Consider the following 16,712-nt stretch of genomic DNA (forward strand, 5'->3'; position numbering starts at 1 on the left):
AATAGATTGAAGATGTATTTCCACTGTATTCCCACATTTTAAGTGTAAGCATGCAGTAATAGAGTATGTTATCACTGCAAACTGTAGATACAGTGTTTGCTTATATTAATTTATATCTCATTTGTGTCATTAGACACAAATGCAGCTGTTATAAGTAGCCTGTTCTAGGAATAACAAAATAAAATGGAAATGTCAAATCTTTCTAAACATGTGAATTTCAAAACCATTTCTCTAACCAAAAAATGTGTCAGAATAATGCATCTAAGGATGTCTTAAAAACCAAAAAAATCAAACCAGAATGCCTGTTTCGATTCTGTGCAACTTGACATTTTCTCCCCCAAAGTGGTAAAAACCAAGGAGATGAACCAGTTTAACGTAAAGAGGGAAGAAACAAAAAGTACATTTTAATGAGACATTTACAAATTGTTCAGTACAGAGAAAGGCACATTATGCTATCACTTTGTCACTGTAAATATTGCAGATGTCGTTTGTCTGAGTTTGTCCTGGAGCATTATTAGAGCAAAATATACAAACATACAGCCAAATCTTTTTGTGTTGATATTAATGCTTCTGACTCAGTCAGGCTTGAGCAGGGAATCCAGATCTGCCCTACAATCAAATAGTCATTAGAGACCAAGACTAATTGCCGCAGTGATTAATTCTGTGCAGACACCAGTGCTGCTGTGGTAGGTCCCCCTGGGCTGGTGCTGGGTTTTGCCTGCAACACCCAAATTGAGCAGAGCTGCAACCCACAGTGGGTGCTGAGTGTGGATTCCCTGTGTGCCTTACCTGCCCCAGGACACTGTCAGCAGGAAGGAAGCTGGCAGGTACCCTGGGGCAGCCGGGCATCCACCAGCCACACTCGTGCTGGCACCTCGCACACCCTGACACTGGCTGCTCTTGTCCAAAGGGAAGTTCTATTCTGCTGCTTTTCAAGTGTCCCAGGCCTGTCACCTTGGGCAGAGAGACCCCATGTCCATAACTCCATTCATCTATTTCACCATCCTTCCATGGTTTATTACCAGGTATTTTAGTTAAACAGCAGGGCCCTAACAGATTTTGTTGTTGTTCCTATCTCCATCAGGCCCCTTTGTGTATTCCTTTCATGGCTGTACTGGTTCAAGTGGATTTGAGGGACGTTGGAAAATGTACAGGCATAAGCAGGGAACCAGGAGTGAGGATGGGGGAGCTGGTGGTTGCTTGCCTGGCTGCATTTGGCGTGACTGAGTGCTCTGTAATGTGGCACAGGGAGCTGTCCTTGCTTTGGGGTCAGCTTTCTCCTGAGGTTTCATGAAGTCCTGCTGTGCATGTCCTGCAGGCAGCATCACCAGCTCCCCCATGGTAGATGGCAGAGCTCCAGCTGAATTTCACAGGGGTGAGGAAGGTCATTAAGAGAAAAACATGATGTCTTTGTTGGGTTCCTCCTTATCAGACACCCAGGGTTTCATGACAGCTATCAAAACCAGTGTACTGCTGGGTGTTTCAAAAGCCCCATTTCCCTCTACAGATTTTGCCAGGAAGATCAGGGGGTTTTTTTATTCATGCTGCATTTTAAAAATGCATTAGAGCAAAAAGTTCTTATTTTCTTAAAACTTGGAAACATTCTTTATAAATTACAAATGTTTAATTTTTTGGGCTGCTAGGCGTTTTTGGAAAGCTGACAACTTCTTAATGTATCAGTGTATATGTATGCACTCACTACCACCAGTGAATGAAGTTAATGTTTGAAAATTGTGGCTTTCTGTCTCACAAGCATAAAGAAATGTTTTAGTTTAATAATAGGGCCAACAAAATACTGATTTGTTTTGGGACAGACCCTCACCTACTTGCAATGGAGACAAGTGCAAAGAGAAAGCCTTTCCAGAGTTTACAGCATGAGTAAATATCAGATTGGAGCCTGCATTAGCAAAAAAATTCCACATCCATTTTAATTTGCATTTGTAATATTAGCAATTTCGAGCAGTAAAATTTGTTAAAACACTGTACAATTAACTATTAGGGAAGAAAAGTAAAATTAAGAACAGCCTTTGAGAAACACTTGTTTCTTTTATCTAAGGCATTTTGGTGTGCGCATGAAAAATAACTGTATATTCCATTTGTAGTACAATGAACCAAAGCTGTGTAAGTGCAAACAAAAAAAAATACGAATTTTGTGAGTAAGATATGATGGACTGTTTTCAGGAGTCAAGGTAATTGTAAAAGATCTATCTAGGCTAATGTGACTGCTTTATATTTTTGTCATGCCTTTGTAACACTGAAGATCATTAGGAACTGTCTCCAGGGAAAGGGACCTGTGTCTAAAATCAGTTTGGGCCCATTATCTTCAGTAAGAGACTGTCTATACCCCAGGCATCCTGAATCCTCTATTTACTGGGGGAGGAAGCACATTATGGAGTGGGTATTAATACAGTGGGACCCCACATTTCTAGAGCTCATTAATTTGAATGGCTCAGAGAGTTGAACGTCAGTCTGTTGGTACCTCTGCTGTGCCTGCTGCTCCTGCTGCTCTGTGGGGCTTTTGTGTTTCCTGCCCTCGCTTCACTTATTGTTTCTTCTGTTTTGTCTTCTCCTGAAACACTCATTGGCCATGAAAAATCTTCAGTGCTCAACTTAAAGGCTGTGTCCTGGCACACACAGGAGCCACGGGATGAACTTTGGCAAGAGCGTCCCCAGGTTTTGCTGTTAATGAGGTTCCTCTGCTGCTGGATGCATTGCACGAGGAGAGGCTGGAGCCCAGACAGGCCCTTCCCTTCCTGATATGGGCAGCCAACCAGCTGCTTTAGGTGTTGGCTCTGAGGTTACCATCAGCCTAATTTGTTGCGTGTTCACAGGGCCAAGTCTCTTCCTTTGCAGTAAGCTATCCTTAAGCACATTATTTTTGAGCTATTCCTCTGAATACAGTTGTAATGTTAAAATAATGTATTATACTCTGCAGATATCCTCTAATGTATTCTGAAGTAAAATATTACTATGAAATGCTAGCAGAAATGTAAAATCCGCATTTTTGAGGTATTGTTTTAAAAACTCATATAGCTTCTGAGGCTTTTTACCTCCCTCAGAAAAGAACTTAGATGTGCAAACAAAACAAGAGCTAGAGGTGACTGTTAAAGATAAGACTTTTCAACTCTCTGTTAGGAATTTTGAGGCTTACAGACAGCTGAGAATGTCTTCTGCTTTCTTTTGAGGCTGTAAAAACTATGAATTAGCAAGTAAAAAACTTAGTGGTCCCCTGTTCAGTAATCCAGATCTGTAAGAATTGGCACAGTGTTATAGAATCAACATTTAAAAAACATAAACTTTGAAAGACTTCTTTTTAACAATCTGACTATATTGCTTTATGTGCCTCTAAACAGTTTTAATAGCTGTGGAAATAGACCTTTCAGTGTCACAATGTCTTTAAATTCTGCAGGTTACATCATCCGGCACATTACGGGAAGGTGTAGATAACATTAAACACACCAGCTTTATAATGACTGTACAAATATGTACAAATGATACAACTTGAGATCACACACAACTTATATGTATAAGCATTAGCTAGATGTTATCTCTACTCCAAAAATTACCCTAAATCTGGTCAAATAGTTATTCACCAGAAGTACAATAAATAACTGCTGGGTTTATCTGTTGCAAAGATCTCTTCTGAGGTCATCTGTGCAGATGTCTGTGCTTTTTCTTGTAATTTGATGACTGCATCTCCATAGGCAGGTCCTGGGAAGTCTTCATTGCCCTTCTGACAGGTGCTGAGGAACTGCAGGATTAGTGGAGCTTCAGTAAATTGAAATGTTGGTGATATTGCTAAATTCACTCATCCCCTAAACAAAAAGAAATTACAAAGCAAGAAAGTATGCCTCTAGATCAGTTTAATGCTGGATTCTTTCACATAGCTTTATTTCTTTCTTCAATTCCTCATCCAAACGATGCTGATAGTAGCAAAATTAGAATAAATAGATCTAGGTGTCCTCATGCTAGGCAGGCATATCCTCATATGATTTTTTAAATTTTAATTAAACTGCTAAAAGAGATTTGTGTTTTTGACCAGGTCATGGGGTGAAGTCCAGCAAGTATCTGAGTTCTGGTTTGTCAGCACCCAAGGTTCTATGCTAAGTGCCACCCAGATTTTGGATTATTGAGGTAGTCTGCTCTAAAAAAAGGGGTGTGAAAGACATAGCAGCCCAAAAGGACATTTTGATTTCAGTAGCAGCTTTCTATCAGAAACGTGAAGTCCAATCTTTACAATTCAGTGCTCCAAGCTGATTTCTTTTTCTGCTCAAAGACACTGAGGCTCAGCAACTTCAATTTCTCTTCTTTAGCTTTCAGTTCAAGTCTAAATAAAACCCAAAACTGATCTCTTTGGACTTATTCCATGCTACTGACCTCATGTCCATCTGTTCACATACCCTCTCTCAGCATGGTCACCTCCCTGTGACAGTTTTCCCTCTTGTATTTGAGCTGGTGCAGTGAAGAGAGGTCATTTTTCCTCTTGAGTTACCCTACAAGTGGGGGACATGGTCTATCCACTCCCTTCAACTACAAAACAAGATCTTTTCTTCAAACACCATCTTAGTTTTTTTGTTTGCAGCTATTTCTACTTTCCCCCTTCCTTTCGCTGGTGTGTCTGTGAGATTGTGTCTTCTAAATACAATATAAAACAGAACGTGTTGTAATGTTGTAAAGAGAGCTGCTGCTTGAATGAGGTGCTTCCCAAGGAGTAACAATATTTGTTGAGCAGATGTTATTTCATTCTAAATAATGGAAACCATTTGGTGTCCTTCAAAATCATCATGAGGGCAGTAGATGGGAATAAAAAAAAAATGCAACAGAGACATAACAGCTGGAGAATTTCTTCCCCTCTCCCTCCATCCCCTGAATAGGAGCTGTTGCAGATGTTTCAGAATGGCTGAGGTGCTGTTCAGGAGAAAATCCACACAGCTTTCTGCACCATGTGAAGCCATGCAACTGGCTCCTGCACCCTGCTGAGCTATTCAGTAGAAAGCTCAGCTGGGTCATGGAGTTCCTGCCAAGGGGCCAGAGGGCAATTCCTGTAGAGAGCATCAAAATCAGGGCAGGAAACTCTACTCCCTGCGCTCCTCTGAGCCTAATGCAAAATGTCCCACAATGGGCAGTTTTATTTTTGCAAGACAGAAATGCTTCTCCGTGCCAGGAGATCATCAGTTAGGTAATTTAGCAGGTATGGTTACACTTAGTTTACCAAGCTTATTAAAAACTATAAAAAAAAGGATTTTTTTCTCTGCTATGGATCAGTGGAAAGGCAATTTGAATTATTTTTTACTTTAAGAAGCTTTCAAAATACTTAACACTGCAGAGCTGATTGGCAGCTTTGTGCCAGCCAGACACTTTCATGCTTTCCTGCACAGGTATTTGTGAAATCTGGAACTGTTGGACTGTTTTCCTAAGACATACTCCAAGGCTGTGTGGTTGTGTCTAGCTCTGTCTGATGGAGAGGGATCACAAAGTTCTGTAAAATAAACAGCCTGGTAGCTGGAGTGATTTATGTCAGGAGTCCCATTAAGAGAGGTTGGATCTGGTTACCCTCAGTGTCCATACACCAGCTGAATTTGCAAAGATTTACTTGGTTGCCTGCAGTAAGCAATATATTCACAAACCAACTTCACACCCAGTATCTTCCATTCAGGAGTCTGACATACGTGAATGTAAAGAAGTCATAATACATAAAAAATTTGTGAAACCAACTTTGTATGGGGACCTTTTGGTTCTCCTGCAGCTCAGTAGTCTGAAGACTCTCCAGGCTATCATGAAGTGCATTAATTTTATCAGTGTCTTTTATGTTACAGGGCAGTACTGAAATAACACATATTTTCATGTCCCTAACTACAGGATCACAAAATATCGCTTCAATTAAGAAGTGGTAGAGCAGCTATAATGTAAGAAATATCAATCTTTAGGAGATAGTGTCAGAAGAAATTGCTGCTTTATTAGCAAAAGTTTGATGATACTACAGCCACTCAAGTAGAATATTCATGTACTTTAGATCTATTCTTAATTAATTCTGGAATACTTGACAGGCTTTTTCATTTAAAATTCTGTTTTTCCTCTTTGAATATCAGTCCTTGTTTGTATATTGGTACTTAATTTTCTTACAGCTCAGCCTAACCTTTCTTTTTGAGACTTTTTCTTTTTTTGAATGAATACTTTATATCATCAGGCTCTCACACAGAAGTTCCAATGTGGGTTGAAAGTAAAATAAGAAACCGATGTTGCTTTACAGCAGAGAACAGCACTTCTGACACAGTGAGTTTCATTGCATCAGCCAAACTAGAGTCCAGGTTATTTTCATATTAGGAAAAAACCTTTAAGCCTCGTCAAGTGAGATTACTCTACAAAGTTATTCCTATGATAGTCTGAGAATACTGTTTCCAAGTGATGGTGGAAGATCCAGTTTAGGTAAGATCCAAAGTGGACCCAACCCAACCTTTTTTTGATGGCCAAAGATATGAAAGTTCTTTTTGGTTAATTTTCCTGCAGGATAGATGAAGTATGGTCAGACCCTCTGGAAAGCCTCAGGGGCTGGAGCAGTTGTGCAGTGACTTTGGTAGCAAATGTTTGGTGTGAGCCAGGGGTGCTGCATGGGCCCTTCTGCCCAGAGTGAGTGTGGGAGCTGGGCTGTTGTGCTGTGCAAGGACTGTGGGCCACAGACCCAGCCCTTGGCATTTCCACAGCTTGTGGAACAACTTGTTCTGGTTGGGAAAAAAAAGGGAAAAAAAATATTTTGAACAAAGAAAGAACCTCTACTCAAAAAGAATGGAAAACCTGGGTTGGATGTTCTTCCTAAACACAGTTTCTTTTCTGTCTTGTGTCTCTGTCAAGGTGTGCATACATGTATTCCTTGGGCAAGGTGTCCTTCACTGTAGATTCAGGGATCGGCTGGGGGTGGGGCATTTGTACTGCGGAGCTCTACTCCCTAATTTAGGGGCTGAATTAGGTTTAGTCTTTTGCTCCCATAGATCAGTATCAACAGAGATGGGCATCTCTGCAATGGGAACTGGAGCAGCTAATTCAACTCCTTATCCAAATTCCTCCCTGGAGGGGCCTCTCTCTTCCTAGAACTCTCTCGGGAAGGTGGGAGGCTCAGTCACATCCCAACTTCGTGCCTAAACCAGAAAACCTTTGGTAACCAGAGCTCCAGGTTAAGCTCCTTATGATCATTTAAAATAGAAGTGGTTGACTTGGAACCCTAAAAGGTGACTATTTGATTTCCTGTTTTGTTATTCCAAAGACAGGGAAATTTCCCTAATACTTCTTACCGAGTCTCCCAGCTTGTTGTTTATAGCTTTTGCTGTCATTTTCATTAACAGCAAATTGTTCAATATAATGCTAAACTGAGCTATATCAGATCAGCTAGAAATCTTTGTAGGCTCTCAAAGCATGGGCATTACATATTCAAAACAGGACCTAATGTTTCAGAGATTCATATTCTGCTATAATTATATGGTTCAATGCAAGTGATTATATCTCTTCTTCAGTATCGGACTGAAAAGTTTTGGTTTGCTGGCTTCCTCATAATTTACTGCCGAGGCATAATAGGCCAGTCTTGCGGAAAAAAAGATGATAAATGACGCTGGCAAGGATTCATAGATTTATTAAATTTCTATCAAACAGTGCAACAAAAAAAATCTGCTTAAGTTAGAAATGGGCTCAAATTTTTTAATCAAAATTCATGAGTCCTGATGCTTGGTTCAGTAGGTCCAAGGAAGGCTTGAATTGAGGACTGATTAAAGAAAATAAAAGGCTTATTTGAAGTAATTTTTCAATGACGGCTTTTAATTGGATGTTAAATCAAATTCTTATCTGCTTTTCTGCAGATAGCACATTATATAAAATACAGTTAGTGGCACTACCACTGTAACTGATACACTGAATAACAATTGACTTCTTACTTTACACCAAGAGGATAGAAGGACTGCAGTTGTCAACCTGTCAGAAATTAACTATGTAAATTAATGCTTAAGTATATGAATATGATTTACAAGAGGCTCTGAGTGCTGTCAGTAAAAGTATTGGTTTTTTTCCCTTCCAAGGTTAACAATTACTCTCTGACCTTTACAAATTTGGGCTATATTTTTTCTTTTATAACTGATATGATGTTCCAGAGATCTCAATAATGCCAAAATAATCTGAAGTAATCTGTCATGTACCAAAAGAAGTATCGTAGTAATACCTATTGTATTTCATGTGTATAAGGCAATACATTGCTGAAGATAATAGACTTATTATTTAGTTTGATGGTTACAATAACTGTGAAATTTGTTGCTTGCTTTCTTTGCAGAGTGGTAGGGTAGCAGTCTTTATTATGGGGATGTATTCCTAATAGGCTGTCAATTAATTCTGTAACGTTTTACTGCTGAGAGTAACATCTGATTTCTTTGGCTTAGGAAAAATATCCCTCTATCTCACCTGGACCAACCAGGACCCATAAAGAAAAGTAGAATATGCTGTAGAATTTATGTAGTCCAGAGTGTGGGAGAAAGAGGAAAACCATCAAGGATTAAGCCTCAATTTTACACTTGGTTTTTCTTCAGTAGGAGAAATGCATATGTGTGGGTTTTCTCTGCTGGAGTTTGCATCATGCTCAGTATAATCACTGTGCTGAACATTATGATTATTTGTACCACTGGAATTCACATCTCGTTCTTATGTATTCCCCTGCCTCTTCCTCCACAGAAGTGTTCCCACAGGAAATAAAACTCCTTATTAGGAGATCCTCCATGAGATTTTGTTTTAAATTCAGAGAAACTGTTCTGCAAACCCATATCCAAAGCTTCTCTGAACAATTAAACTTTACCATGTATAACAGAATTTTTCCACAAAGAGGCAGTATCAAACACAAGGCAAGTGTATCTGAATTACAGGATCCCCAGACCCAGCATGGAAAACTAGACTCTCCTCATGGTTTCCATGTGGTTTCTCATGTTCCCCCCATCTCAGATATCCAGCACATTGGGATCCCAAACCTCTGGGCTTGGAACAAGAGCATTAAGAAAGGAAAGCACGCTGCAAAATTGCTGCAGGCTAAAATGAGGTTAAGCAATTGCAACTTCTCCCAGTGCCTCGTAAAACTGAGCCCCTGAGTGGAGACAAACTATCTTCAAAAGATTCTGAAATTTGGTTCAGATAATCGTCAAAAAATGCTGCTTTTTCCAAGCTTTGAAGTCCCTTATTAGTCATGCCCCAGAGCACATGGAGCTTCAATGGCTCGTGGGCTCCTGTAGGTGCCTCACACATGGCACTGTGGATCTGATCTCCTGCCTGGCCTGGCAGTAATGGCAGAGCCACTGTGCCCTGGGCAGGTCTGTGTGGCTCTGCCAGTGCTGCATGTGAGAGGAGAATCCAGCTTGTTTCCATCAGGGATGACCAGAATGGTTCTGCCAGTGCTGCATGTGAGAGGAGAATCCAGCTTGTTTCCATCAGGGATGACCAGGATGGCTCTGCCAGTGCTGCATGTGAGAGGAGAATCCAGCTTGTTTCCATCAGGGATGACCAGGATGGCTCTGCCAGTGCTGCATGTGAGAGGAGAATCCAGCTTGTTTCCATCAGGGATGACCAGGATGGCTCTGCCTGGTCCCTGCCAGCACCAGCCCACAAGGGATTGCTGGGAGGAGCAGGTGGAAAGGTCCTCCCTGAGTGGGGATGCTGCTCACATTTGGGAGTCCCTGACTTCATTACTGGCCAACCACCTGGTTCACTCCTCAGGGCTGTGCTGAACTTGGGCTTTGCTGTTGCCCAAGTAAAGAGGTTTGCCATGGAAGTAGCCTGCATTTCGTTTTAAATATTCTCCTCAAATGTCTTCCTGTATCATGGAAATGCCATTTAATGTTTGTGCTCACTAACTAGGAAGTGTGAGCTCTATTTTTGAGACTTTTTTTTTTTACTACTTGCAAGGTGTCTGCATCACAATGCATGATAGGGATGCCCTATTTTGTTGTATGTAGATGAAATTTGGGCTCCCTGGCACATTTCCCATGTTCTACTTTAAATTCCAGGCTGTTTCTCAACTGGTGGAAATTTAGCTGTGCTGGCTTAAACTGCACAGAACTCTGACACCTTAGTGGGAGCAGGCCTGAGTTTACGTAATTGGAGGGGGCCTTGGTCATTGTCCCTGTAAAATAACATAAACATATGGGTTTGTGAGTCAAGTTACTTGTGGGAGGTAAAGGAGTATCAGACAAGAATCTTTAAAGGTACAGAGGTGGATGCACTTTTTCACTTAATCTTTAGGGTAACAAAATTCATCTTCTGGCCAAATCTGTATTATTTAGTAAATACCCCAATAAATACTGGCAGCAGTTCATGGGGATTTTTTCTTCTAACAGCCTGGAAGACAAATAGTATGTTGCTCAACCAGATATGGTTCTAATTATAGAGTTTGCATTATACTGTTTTAATTGTCCTCTTAAATGCAGTTTTTGACATCCTGCCAAGAACTTCTCAATGATTTCTTCATTGAATAGAGGACTTTTAGTCATCCACTACATTTCTTAAGGCCATAATTTTCAACAGCATTAAAATCCACTTTTTCTTCCTTGCCTTGTGCTGCAGTTAATATCATTCATCTCAAGAACAATTGTCCTGTCACACGTTTACCTGGGAAGCACAGTCTCCTTTTTTTTCATGAATCCACAAAAGGTAGCTCAGGGAATGGGTAACTCTGCCATCTTGTTTGGCTGACATCAGGGAGGTGGTGAAGAGTTAGCTTTTTGGTCCTGGGGTAATAAGGATTCAATAAATAGGAATATGATGGGATTCATTCCTTTCCATAGTTTTCATACTGTGCATTTTTAATTATGGAAGTTATGGAAAATATTGTTTACTTCTGTTTTATTTTAAAAAACTGCTTTAGGGTGACAGTATTTTCAATTCTCCAGGAGAAACTGAATAGAAACTATTTCACTAGTTATTTTAGCTCTGTGGTTGCTTTGTAGTCCATGTTTTTTGCACAGAAAATTGCACACTATGGGGTAAATTTTGAGTGTGGTTATAAATTGACAGAGGAGACTGCTGCTGCAAATAATAAGAATGAATTTAAGAGGTAACTCAGTAGTTCAGAGCAGGGGGCAAGGCTGTAGCATTAGGAAGAGGCATTTAAGGTCATTCAGAAGCAGTCAACCTTCATCAGTCCCAGATACTTTTGTTGTGTTTTTCTTTCCTCAGAATATATTTAGGAAGTAGGGGCAGCATGGCAATGTTCTTCCCATTGCATCTGCACCAGTCCAGAGGTTCTCCCCTGAACAGAAGTGTCTGTTGAGTTACAGCTTTATGGGGAGCACCACAGAACACTAGACTTTATCTTTTCATGCAGATTGATTAGTGCCTTTGCTAAAGTTTCAATTATTATTTTTCTGCTCATGTCCTTCCAAACGTTTGCAAGATGAAAAAATGTGTGTTAGCCCCCTCTCCAATGAAACACTTGACATAAAAGTTTAACTTGGAGTATTCCAGCTGTTGAATTGAAGTCAAGTGAACTATGTTTTTGTTGAAATTCTACAAGTACTTGCCAAATCAAGGTTCCAATGCAGAATTCATATTTGTTGGAGAGAGCACTCAAGCCTGGGTATAAATGCCTTCCTAAACCAATACCTTGTTTCTAAATAGTGTATTTTCTAACAGATAAGCCCTAAAAAATTCTAATGGCCATTCTGATTAGGCAAGAGCTCAGCTAATCAGGTCTGCAGTAGAAGGTAGCAAGCATCCTGAAGCTGGTCCCACTGCTCATTTTTTAATGATGTTTATAATGTCTCAGAGATATTTCAGTGTAAAAATGTACATTATAAAGTTATGGTAGACATTTTTACTAATGTGTTCCTTTTTATCACCACTTCAATCACTTTATTGCATGCTCTCCAGGAAAGCACATGCAGCCAATATTCATTTGCAGATGGATGCAGTCCAGCCCATTTCAATAAAAGTCATTCATTTACTAGGAATATTTGGATTTTTAGCTAAAACTTTCTCCCCAGTACGTAGAATATTTTTCTGTTAGCAATACGTATCTGACTGGTTTTAAAATATTAACTGGACTAAAATGAATAGGTAAATTTGGCTATTACAAACACTTGCTGCAGTGCCTCTTACTGTCTGCTGTTGTTTGATAACAGAAGTACTGCTGTGGTGATATTGTAAAGTGTTTGCACACAAACACATCTCCAGCTGGATTGTTGCAGCAATGAACAATTAATTGGAATTTGATCACTGAAATTAATTAATTGTAGCCTAATTTGCCACTAGTGAAAGCTGACAGAGATCTGTGAGATCAGCATAGTTCTGGCAGTTTATGCCAACAGTGGATTTGACCCATTATCTTTTCTTGTTAAAGCTTTATTTCTTTTGAAGCAGTTGTATCCTTTGTCAGTAGTTAATTATGATATTAAATTGCAGGGGAATGGTTCCATTTTCTCCAACTGCCTTTGGTCTGACACTTCAGATTAGCTGAGATTTAAACCAATGACCTCCTGGCTCTGGATAATGTCATGTAGGTTCCTATACCAAATAGCAGGGCTGTCCCTGTTAGGTTACACTAAATCACAAGCTGATGGGAGGTGACAGGTTCTGCAGCAGCTCTGAATCACATGTTGTTTGATTTCTGCTTCTCTGGGCCAGATTCCTCCAGATAAAAGGTACAGAAGGTCACACCCTGTCCGGAAACGCTGTGCTGAGATCACTGCAATATTACAGTAGTATTTTTTTGTTTTGGCAAGTGAAACAGCAGCATTTTTATAAATGAAAACAATTAAGAAACAGCACCAACCCAAATAACCCAAAGATGCATTTCATGTGCATCCTCTGTTTCATTTAGAAATTAAATAGTATGAAGTAGTGAGACGTTTCATAAAACCAAGTTTAGTCTTAGTCTTTCTCTAGGCCATAGGATAGCCAGAAGATGCTGTGAATATATTCTGAAGACAGTAGCCAGTCAGAAGTACTTATGTGCCAATTTGCAGCTGTGGCATGCTCATAAGTCAGCATCTAAGACAGCAGTTGGCACAGATCAAGTGGGAAGTCTAAATGTCAGTGAGTGGTAAGTGTCTAAATCTCAATTTCTCGAGTTGTTATATTGTTTATCTGAGTGGTTGCCTCTTGAAGTAGACAGAAATGTCAGGAGAAAACTGTTCAAAGAGATGTTGCACCATTGAGCTGTTGGATAACAGCATTGTTGAGTCTTGACTGTGTCTGTAAAATTGCCAAAAGCATTTTTAAATATGTTTTTTAGTATTTAGCTAAAAATATTTTGATTTTTAGCTTTCTAATGAATCCTAGAAACGCTATGTTTTTTAAATTATGTGCAATCATCTGCACACAGCAGAGAGGTGTGCACAGCTCTTCTCTGGGCTGTGCCTAGAGACCTGACTCTGCAGCCAGCTAGCCCTTCCTTGTGATGGCTTTGGTGGAAGCCCATGTCATTCTAGGATGTGAACACAAGCAAGGTTAGACACAGTGGGCTTTGGCAATCGTTGAGTCACTTCTTTGCCAAAACATACTCTGTTGCTGCCTCCAGAAGGGCTTTGTCAGAAGACATGGCCAGTGGATCACATCCCATTTTCATCAAACCAGGACTAGTCTGTGGTCCAGAGTGTTCCCTTGGTGCAGGCCTCACAAAACTCAGTATTCAAATAGTTTTAGGTGCTCGTTAGTGTGAGACTTCAAGTCTGGACTAACACAGCAGAATTACCCACTCACTATTTCTGTCACCTTCTTACTGGGATGGCCACACAGCATGGATGTGCTGAATGATAGAAATCTCTCTAGACTATTCCTAAAACCTTGACTTCCAGACATGAAAATATCAAGGAGATATGTTCCATGTCAGAGATAAAATGATTTTTCTGTGTTTGTTAAATCCCCTCTCCTGACTACGAGGTACTGTTCTGTATTTTCAGTGTGCTCAGATTCAAAGCCCATAAAGGTCATATTTCCTTAGGAGTACAGAGAGCAATTAGGGCAACAAGTTTTATTTCATTTGATAAAAGTTCACATACTTTAATAGTTAAGTAATAATTACAGTAATTCGTGCATTAGTCATCTAAAATATTAATTCATTTGGCACAGTCCTAGCATACACTGTCATAACAGTGCCTGACAGGACTAGATGAAATCCTGTAGTTACCTTTTTAAATACCAAAGAATTTTTTCATTGTTGTGATAAAATACAGATGTGCCTTCAAATGAAACTTGCATGGTGAGCAGAAATAGAATATATAATTAGAACAAAGAGGGCTTAAATCAAATTAATCTTTATCTGACAGGAACATTTACATTTACATCACTGACTGCAAAGTCATAGCCAAAATTGAAATTAGAAACAGATAATTATGATAAGAGAGGACACTTACACTGACTTTTCTCATGCATAATTGGAAAGCACACAAAATGCACTGCTTGTTATAATTAGAATTAGTGTTAAAAATACACCACTTTTGATGAATGCTGGTTTGCTGCAATAAAAAGTCACTTAAATACTTGTCTGGTAAAAGCACAAGTTGATTCTGATTAGAAGACCATAAAGAGGGAAGATGGTTTACTATCTTTTCAAAAACAAATGTAATAGAAACAGACTTGGCAACACTAATTCTAGTGAGTTGCAGATCTTTGAGTGTGCAGAGTTTTTGATCCAGGCCCTAATTCCTGCTCCTGAAGTCCCAGGGAAGAAAATGTGTTTTATGAGGTTGCTGCAAGAAAAAAAAACAAAAACAAACTAGCTTGAAGCCATGGAGGGTGTCAGTATCAGAACAAAAATCAACACTGAAAATTGTAATTTACTGGTGTTCAGCTATACCCTTGCCCTACAGATCACTCATCCTTTTACGAATGGTTGCAGATTGGAAGCCTGGGTTGGTTCTCAGGTGCTGTAAATCCAATATGACTCGCTTGACATTGTCAAATGTGACTAATTTAACAGGGAGCTGAGGATCAGAGCCTGTGTATATATAATACTGTGGATAGACACACATTTATGGTGTTGGGAAACAGCGCTGTAATTGCCCCCAGATGCTAAAAAAAATCCAGATGTTTAATTTTTTTAGATTTCAAAAGAAGTATAGCTGGAGCTCTAATGATGTTTGTCTGCTTAACACCTCCCTGGCACAAGGGAGGCTGTTCCCATGGCATTAAGGATGGTGAGAAGAGCTGGGATGTGAAGTTCAGCCTTTGGGTGGATTCTCACTGGCTGTGAGCAGTTCCTCCTTCGGCTTTCACTTGCAACTTTTATTAATGAAACAGATCCAGAGGGTCTCTGGGAATTCAGCACCACAATAGTTTAGCATGCTGTCAGAAAGTAGCTTGTCAGATGGCTCTATTGTACTGGGATGTGATTTTTAGTAACATGCAGGATTAGGGAAGCGATTCATGTATTGTGCAGTGTTGAAAAGAAGGGTAATTTGAGGTAGCAGAAAGGATTTTCAATGCCAAAACAATAATGATAATTCATCCTGTGGTACAGAATTGTTATGACACGTTTTCTATTATTAATTTGGTTAGAGGGTCTAGGTTAAATGACTGCAGTCGATTAAAAGATATATAGATAGAAAAGCTTTATGTATTTATTACCTGCTTAAAGAAAAGGGAATTTATCTGAGTAAATTACAACATGGAGGAGTGCACAACTGTGATTTAATGAGCTGCCTTTACATGAACATCTGGAATTACTATTATTATAATGATTATTATTTTACATAAAAACAAAATAGTGACAAATATGAATGAGAAGGAAGTTTTTTATGTTAGCTGTAACAAAAATAACCATTGTGGTTAAAACAAATGTAAACTGTTGCATTTCTATGGGCCCTGTCCTGCCATAACTGCTGTAAATTAGTGTTTTTTCTCCTGGGGAGTGTCCCACTTAAATCAGGGAGTGCGAAGACACTTGGTGCAGAGTTTGTACAATATAGTCCCTAAATGATAAATATGAGCTGTGGTAATTTTTAAAGTACACTTTGCTGAAGGAAATAATCTAGCAACTAGGAATTTCATTCAGCTGATTCTACAAGATGGTTTGTTGGAGATCAGCTCAAAGTATACACAGTGGTATTAGCTCACTGAGTCTGGCTTTTGTCAGGCTCAGTGAAGCATAGTCTGGGCACTGTTCTTCTGTGTAAAACCAAAATTTACTCTTGCATACATATTATTTGTCCAAAGCCTAAAAATGGCCACCTTTAAATTTATGCATAAAAGGAGGGCTGTTCTTTCAATTCTTATTTCCCTACACTTTCTCCCAAAACAGAACTTCACTGTAGCTATAAAACCTGAGTAAAAGCCTAGGTATACTTGCTTGTGAAACTAATCAGCTAATTTTCAGTGTGTTTTATTGTTACACTGAATGGAGATTTAGAGTGATTCTCAAGTCTTTAGTGTAGAACAGAACAGTAGAGACAACAAGCATAATTCTGATGAAACTGTCATCTTGGAGTTTCCTAAAGTGTGAGCCTGGTTACAGATGAGACCCAAAATGTAGGCATCCTTATGCCAGCAAGAGTTCATTGATCAGAATGGTCTATTAAATGTCTTGGTTTCTTTAAAGCCAACCCTTGTTTGTTGACTCTTGGACATAAACCTTGCCAGGAATGCATATTTTAAGATACACTATAAAGAGCTGAGGAAGGTAAGATGAATTTAAATGACACAGGACTATAGTAAACATGAATGTAAAAGCATTCTTCTATTTCTTTCTATACTCACTGGCT

General features: G+C 39.4%; 1 protein-coding gene across 4 annotated transcripts in view; it reads left to right on the forward strand.

Annotated features, from left to right (window-relative positions):
• The window catches only part of AFF2 (ALF transcription elongation factor 2), a 332,807-nt gene that overhangs the window by 134,252 nt on the left and 181,843 nt on the right, over window positions 1-16,712 (forward strand). The gene's annotated exons all lie outside the window — the stretch shown is intronic.

This window comes from Haemorhous mexicanus, chromosome 14, assembly GCF_027477595.1.
Source record: "Haemorhous mexicanus isolate bHaeMex1 chromosome 14, bHaeMex1.pri, whole genome shotgun sequence".
Lineage (NCBI taxonomy): Eukaryota > Metazoa > Chordata > Aves > Passeriformes > Fringillidae > Haemorhous > Haemorhous mexicanus.